The following is an 8,214-nucleotide window of genomic DNA, read 5'->3' on the forward strand; positions in this document are numbered from 1 at the left end:
GCAGAAGCAGCCAGTAACTGAGCACCTGGGTAACACCATGCTGCACTGCAGGGGGGCAGATGTAACATGTGCAGAGAGTTAGGTGTGGGAGGGGTGTGTCCTAGCTCAGAGCTACATTGCAGTGTGAGAATAAAGCTGCCCAGCATGTGTGGGCTACATGCAGATGCAGCCAGTAACTGAGCTCCTGGGTAACACATGCTGCGCTGCAGGAGGCAGATGTAACATGTGCAGAGAGTTAGGAGTGGGATGGGTGTGTCATAGCTCAGATCTACATTGCAGTGTGAGAATAAAGCTGCCCAGCATGTGTGGGCTACATGCAGATGCAGCCAGTAACTGAGCTCCTGGGTAACACATGCTGCGCTGCAGGAGGCAGATGTAACATGTGCAGAGAGTTAGGAGTGGGATGGGTGTGTCATAGCTCAGATCTACATTGCAGTGTGAGAATAAAGCTGCCCAGCATGTGTGGACTACATGCAGATGCAGCCAGTAACTGAGCTCCTGGGTAACACATGCTGCGCTGCAGGAGGCAGATGTAACATGTGCAGAGAGTTAGGAGTGGGATGGGTGTGTCATAGCTCAGATCTACATTGCAGTGTGAGAATAAAGCTGCCCAGCATGTGTGGGCTACATGCAGATGCAGCCAGTAACTGAGCTCCTGGGTAACACATGCTGCACTGCAGGAGGCAGGTGTAACATGTGTAGAGAGTTAGGTGTGGGAGGGGTGTGTCCTAGGCCTAGCTCAGATCTACATTGCAGTGTGAGAATAAAGCTGCCCAGCATGTGTGGGCTACAGGCAGAAGCAGCCAGTAACTGAGCACCTGGGTAACACCATGCTGCACTGCAGGGGGCAGATGTAACATGTGCAGAGAGTTAGGTGTGGGAGGGGTGTGTCCTAGCTCAGAGCTACATTGCAGTGTGAGGTGTGTGGGGTACAGTAGCCAGTATCTGTAATATAATGTATGTGATTGCCCCCTAGCACTGAAGCATGGTGTGTGATTGTACAGTTACAATAATCAGGGCATCCTCTGCAGAGGGCACCTGGCTGCCATTACTTATAGGACTGCACGCTGCCAGTCATACAGGTGGGTGGCACCGCTGTGACCACAGAGAGGGGGGGTGGCTCTGCTCACCGGTCGGCGTCACGTAGGAGCAGCTGAAGCAGAATTCCGAGGTGACGTTCTTCCAGCTGTGACCCCACTGGTGGCCGCAGCATTGATCCATACTCAGAAGGGTGGTATTGTGGACGCTGGCCACACCCTGACAGTTCCACGTGGAGAAGCAGCGGCCCAGGAAACCTTCGCCTTAGAGGGAAGAGACATGTTAGGACACAGTGTAAGAGAAGCACAGGAAATATAGAGCAACACTTCCGCAGTGCAGCAGAGCAGGGATCCCGGGGAGCAGGCCATTATATGATTACAGTGACCTACCCTCTGTGCAGTGCTCTCCAGTCCAGCCCTCACAGCAGGCCCGTACCGTCCGGTTCCATACAGCAGGTCTGCTGTGCTGCGGCCTGGGTGACAGAGGGGAAATAACGGACAGTCATCAGGTCGACATGAAAATGGTTGACACAAGTTTTTATTATTTTTTGGGTGTTATTTTGTATGTGTCAGGCTGACCATATTATCCCTTTATCCTGCGACACTCATGGATTACACAGGTTCTGGGGCTGATTATAACCAGGTGACATGCAGCTTGTGGTCAGCCAGCCCCAGAACCTGTGTAATTCCCGAGTGTCCCAGGGTAAAGGGATAATATGGTCAGCCCTACTTAGTAGAAACACGCCCCCTCGCCACGCTTCAGGCGCGATGTCTCATTCCGCACTGCTTTACTTGCCACACGGTTACTAAAGGTAATAATCTGTCACACGGATAGTATATTCAGCGAACGTCGTAAAAACATGAAACCCCCCCAAAGCATGTGTCGACCATTGTCATGTCTTCCATTTGAACCTGTTGACCTTTTACATAACGACCTTTTGACCCTGTCAATTTATTAGCTGTCGACCATATGGAGTGGATGTGTTGACTGTCTATAACCCCTCCCATTTTGTTGTAAATAAGGTACCAACAATAATTATGAACTGTTAATATAGACTGATAAGTCTATGTGCCAGTAAATGACTCACTTGGTCCATGGAAGTCCCAAATTGTCCTTATTCCATATAAACCCGTATTGTTGGTACCTTATTTACAACAAAATTGTTGGGACTAAATGCTGTAGAACAATAGGAAGTGTCTAATAAGAATTATATTACCAAAATTCACCTGGGAATTGGTATTTTATATATCTTTTATATTTTATGCTACATTGATTCAATTTGAATGGCACTCCCGGGAGTATTGTTGTACTAATTTTATAAATAAATGTTTGTTCATTTTGATTGTTGAGCGCTACTTGGTTTTTTTATTTCTTTTAGTGTTTTTTAGGGACTGGCATTCCCTTTCCAAGTTGCTGCTGACAATCATGTACACCTGCATTCACTGAGCGCACAGCTTAAGTCCATTTGTTATAATAATATACGGCACTGATTCTGTGGCATGCCATAGTATAATAATATGCGGCACTGATTCTGTGGCATGATGTAATATGCAGCACTGATTCTGTGGCACAGTATAATATAGAGCACTGATTCTGTGGCACGGTATAATATACAGCACTGATTCTGTGGCACTGTACAATATACAGCACTGATTCTGTGGCACGATATAATATACAGCACTGATTCTGTGGCACTATAATATGCAGCACTGATTCTGTGGCACGGTATAATATACAGTACTGATTCTGTGGCATGGTATGATATGCAGCACTGATTCTGTGGTACGGTATAATATACGGCACTGATTCTGTGGCATGGTATAATATGCAGCACTGTATCTGTGGCACGGTATAATATATAGCATTGATTCTATGGCATGGTATAATATGCAGCACTGATTCTGGGGCACGGTATAATATGCAGCACTGATTCTGGGGCACGGTATAAAATGCAGCACTAATTCTGGGGCATGGCATAATATAATAATATACGGCACTGATTCTGTGGCACGGCTTAATATAATAAAATATGGCACTGATTCTGTGGCACGGCATAATATAATAAAATATGGCACTGATTCTGTGGCACAGCATAATATAATAATATACGGCACTGATTCTATGGCATGGTATAATATGCAGCACTGATACTGTGGCACGGTATAATATACGGCACTGATTCTGTGGCATGGTATAATATGCAGCACTGTATCTGTGGCATGGTATAATATATGGCACTGATTCTGTTACACGGTATAATATGCAGCACTGATTCTGGGGCACGGTATAATATGCAGCACTGATTCTGGGTCACGGTATAATATAATAATATATGGCACTGATTCTGTGGCACGGTATAATATAATAATATACAGCACTGATTCTGTGGCATGGTATAATATGCAGCACTGATTCTGTTGCACGGTATAATATACGGCACTGATTCTGTGGCATGGTATAATATGCAGCACTGTATCTGTGGAACGGTATAATATAATAATATATGGTACTGATTCTGTGGCACGGTATAATATAATAATATACGGCACTGATTCTGTGGTACGGCATAATATAATAATATACGGCACTGATTCTGTGGCACGGCATAATATAATAATATACGGCACTGATTCTGTGGCATGGGATAATATGCAGCACTGATTCTGTGGCACAATATAATATACGGCACTGATTCTGTGGCATGGTATAATATGCAGCACTGTATCTGTGGCACGGTATAATATATGGCACTGATTCTGTGGCACGGTATAATATGCAGCACTGATTCTGGGGCACGGTATAAAATGCAGCACTGATTCTGGGGCACGGTATAATATAATAATATACGGCACTGATTCTGTGGCATGGCATAATATAATAATATACGGCACTGATTCTGTGGCACTGCATAATTTAATAATATACGGCACTGATTCTGTGGCATGGTATAATATGCAGCACTGATTCTGTGGCATGGTATAATATATGGCACTGATTCTGTGGCATGGTATAATATGCAGCACTGTATATGTGGCACGGTATAATATATGGCACTGATTCTGTGGCAAGGTATAATATGCAGCACTGATTCTGGGGCACAGTATAAAATGCAGCACTGATTCTGGGGCATGGTATAATATGCAGCACTGATTCTGTAGCATGGTATAATGTACAGTAATGATTCTGTGGCACGGTATAATATACAGCACTGATTCTGTGGCATGTTATAATATGCAGCACTGTATCTGGCACGGTATAATATATGGCATTGATTCTGTGGCACGGCATAATATGCAGCACTGATTCTGGGGCACGGTATAATATGCAGCACTGAATCTGTGGCATGGTATAATATGCAGCATTGATTCTGTGGCACGGAATAATATAATAATATATACGGCACTGATTCTGTGGCACAGTATAATATAATAATATACGGCACTGATTCTGTGGCACGGTATAATATAATAATATATGGCACTGATTCTGTGGTACAGCATAATATAATAATATACGGAACTGATTCTGTGGCACGGCATAATATAATAATATACGGCACTGATTCTGTGGCATGGTATAATATGCAGCACTGATTCTGGGGCACGGTATAAAATGCAGCACTGATTCTGGGACATGGTATAATATAATAATATACAGCACTGATTCTGTGGCATGGCATAATATAATAATATACGGCACTGATTCTGTGGCATGGTATATTATGCAGCACTGATTGTGTGGCATTTTATAATATGCAGTACTGATTCTGTGGCACGGTATAATATACAGCACTGATTCTGTGGCATGTTATAATATGCAGCACTGTATCTATGGCATGGTTTAATATATGGCACTGATTCTGTGGCATGGTATAATATGCAGCACTGATTCTGGGGCACAGTATAATATACAGCACTGATTCTGTGGCATGTTATAATATGCAGCACTGTATCTATGGCACGGTTTAATATACGGCACTGATTCTGTGGCACTGTATAATATACAGCATTGATTCTGTGGCATGGTATAATGTACAGCACTGATTCTGTGGCACAGTATAATATGCAGCACTGATTCTGTGGCACGGTATAATATAATAATATACGGCACTGATTCTGTGGCACGGTATAATATAATAATATACGGCACTGATACTGTGGCATGGTATAATATACAGCACTAATTCTGTGGCATGGTATAATATGCAGTACTGATTCTGTGGTATGGTGTAATATGCAGCAGTGATTCTGTGGCACAGTATAATATACGGCACTGATTCTGTGGCATGGTATAATATGCAGCTCTGATTATGTGGCACGGTATAATATGCAGCAGTGATTCTGTGGCACGGTATAATATACAACACTGTTTCTGTGGCACGGTATAATATGCAGCACTGATTCTGTGGTACGATATAATATACGGCACTGATTCTGTGGCATGGTATAATGGCCCTCATTCCGAGTTGTTCGCTCGCTAGCTGTTTTTAGCAGCATTGCACACGCTAAGCCGCCGCCCTGTGGGAGTGTATTTTAGCTTAGCAGAATTGCGAACGAAAGATTAGCAGAATTGCGAATAGAAATTTCTTAGCAGTTTCTGAGTAGCTCGAGACTTACTCCTACACTGCGATCAGCTCAGTCAGTTTAGTTCGTGGTTTGCCGTCACAAACACACCCAGCGTTCGGCCAGCCACTCCCCCGTTTCTCCAGACACTCCCGCGTTTTTCCCAGAAACGCCAGCGTTTTTCCGCACACTCCCATAAAACGGCCAGTTTCCGCCCAGAAACACCCACTTCCTGTCAATCACACTACGATCACCAGAACAATGAAAAATCTTCGTTAAGCCGTGAGTAAAATACCAAACTTTTGTGCTAATTTATTTGGTGCAGGCGCACTGCGAACATTGCGCATGCGCAGTTTGCGACTAATCGCTCCGTTGCAAAAAAATCTAACGAGCGAACAACTCGGAATGACCCCCAATATGCAGCACTGATTCTGTGGTACGGTATAATATAATAATATACGGCACTGATTTTGTGGCACGGTATAATATAATAATATACGGCACTGATTTTGTGGCACGGTATAATATAATAATATACGGCACTAATTCTGTGGCATGGTATAATATGCAGCACTGATTCTGTGGCACGGTATAATATGCAGCACTGATTCTGTGGCATGGTATAATATGCAGCACTGATTATGTGGCACAGTGTAAGATACACGACTCAGCAGAACATACTCACATGTATATATAACACAGGGCGGCTGCCCCCTGCTCAGAGTAATATCTCGATATTCCGGAATCTCCTCCATAAACCAGTCTCATCCGCTCCTGGTCCAGCTGCCATCCCTCCAGACTATACTGATATAGGCTGGAGCACGGGATCAACTGCTCCCTCCGCGGGCTGAGAATCTCTTCCTCTGTCACCTGTATGGTCCGGTCACACCAGCGCCTGAGTGCAGGAGGTCCGGAGAGAAATAACTGGGACTGAGCTAGTTATACAATCATACAATCCACCTTACTGACATACCATACACCTTACTGACACATGCTAGGTTTACATTACTGACACATATGTACAGTCCCAGGGCTGCCATCAGGAATTGTGGGGCCCGGGACTGACAAAATAGACAGGGCCCTACCCCCCGAAAAATAAATATTCTGCTCCATGTTTCAACCACTGTGTGATGTCATACATTGTGATGTTACATATAGGTGGAGCATTGCGGACCTGCAGGAACGGTTCACAGAGAGCTGATGCACAGGGAAGGTTTCTTTTAAGAAGTCCTCCCTGTGCATCAGCCCACTGCTGATTCACGGACTGGTGCAGCTCTCCTGGTATTGGCGGTAGGAACCAGAGGTGGGCCCGCTCTCTGTAAAGGCCCGGGACACCAGTCCCCACAGTCCCCCCCTGGTGGCCGCCCTGTACAGTACACTACTGACACATATAATCCACTTTCTGACATACAGTCTACCTTACTGACATATACTAAGTAACCGCTGACATTACTATATTCTATTACTGACATATACTACATTCATTTTACTGACATATACTTCTGTGATTATATTAGTGACAGGCACTGTACATTACTGACACGCTAGAATAACATTACTGTGACGGTAGAATAGCATTACTGACACACGCTAGACTAACATTACTGACACACGCTAGATGTACATTACTGACACACGCTAGATGTACATTACTGACACATGATAGGTGTACATTACTGACTCACGCTAGAATAACATTACTGACACACGCTAGATGTACATTACTGACACACGCTAGACTGACATTACTGACACACGCTAGGTGTACATTACTGACACACGCTAGATGTACATTACTGACACACGCTAGAATAACATTACTGACACACGCTAGAATAAAATTTCTGACACACGCTAGACTGACATTACTGACACACTCTAGATGTACATTACTGACACATGCTAGATGTACAATACTGACACACGCTAGATGTACATTACTGACACACGCTAGATGTACATTACTGACAAATGCTAGACTGACATTACTGACACACGCTAGATGTACATTACTGACACACGCTAGATGTACATTACTGACACACGCTAGAATAACATTACTGACACACGCTAGAATAACATTTCTGACACACGCTAGACTGACATTACTGACACACTCTAGATGTACATTACTGACACACGCTAGATGTACATTACTGACACACGCTAGATGTAAATTACTGACAAACGCTAGACTAACATTACTGACACGCTAGACTAACATTACTGACACACACTGGACTAACATTACTGACACACGCTAGATGTACATTACTGACACACGCTAGATGTACATTACTGACACACGCTAGATGTACATTACTGACACACGCTAGATGTACATTACTGACACACGCTAGAATAACATTACTGACACACGCTAGAATAACATTACTGACACACACTGGACTAACATTACTGACACGCTAGATGTACATTACTGACACACGCTAGACTGACATTACTGACACACGCTAGATGTACATTACTGACACACGCTAGAATAACCATACTGACACACGCTAGATGTACATTTCTGACACGCTTGACTAACATTTCTGATACACGCTAGACTAACATTACTGACACACGCTAGAATAACATTACTGACACA

This window comes from Pseudophryne corroboree, chromosome 5 (assembly GCF_028390025.1).
Source record: "Pseudophryne corroboree isolate aPseCor3 chromosome 5, aPseCor3.hap2, whole genome shotgun sequence".
In the NCBI taxonomy this organism is placed as follows: domain Eukaryota; kingdom Metazoa; phylum Chordata; class Amphibia; order Anura; family Myobatrachidae; genus Pseudophryne; species Pseudophryne corroboree.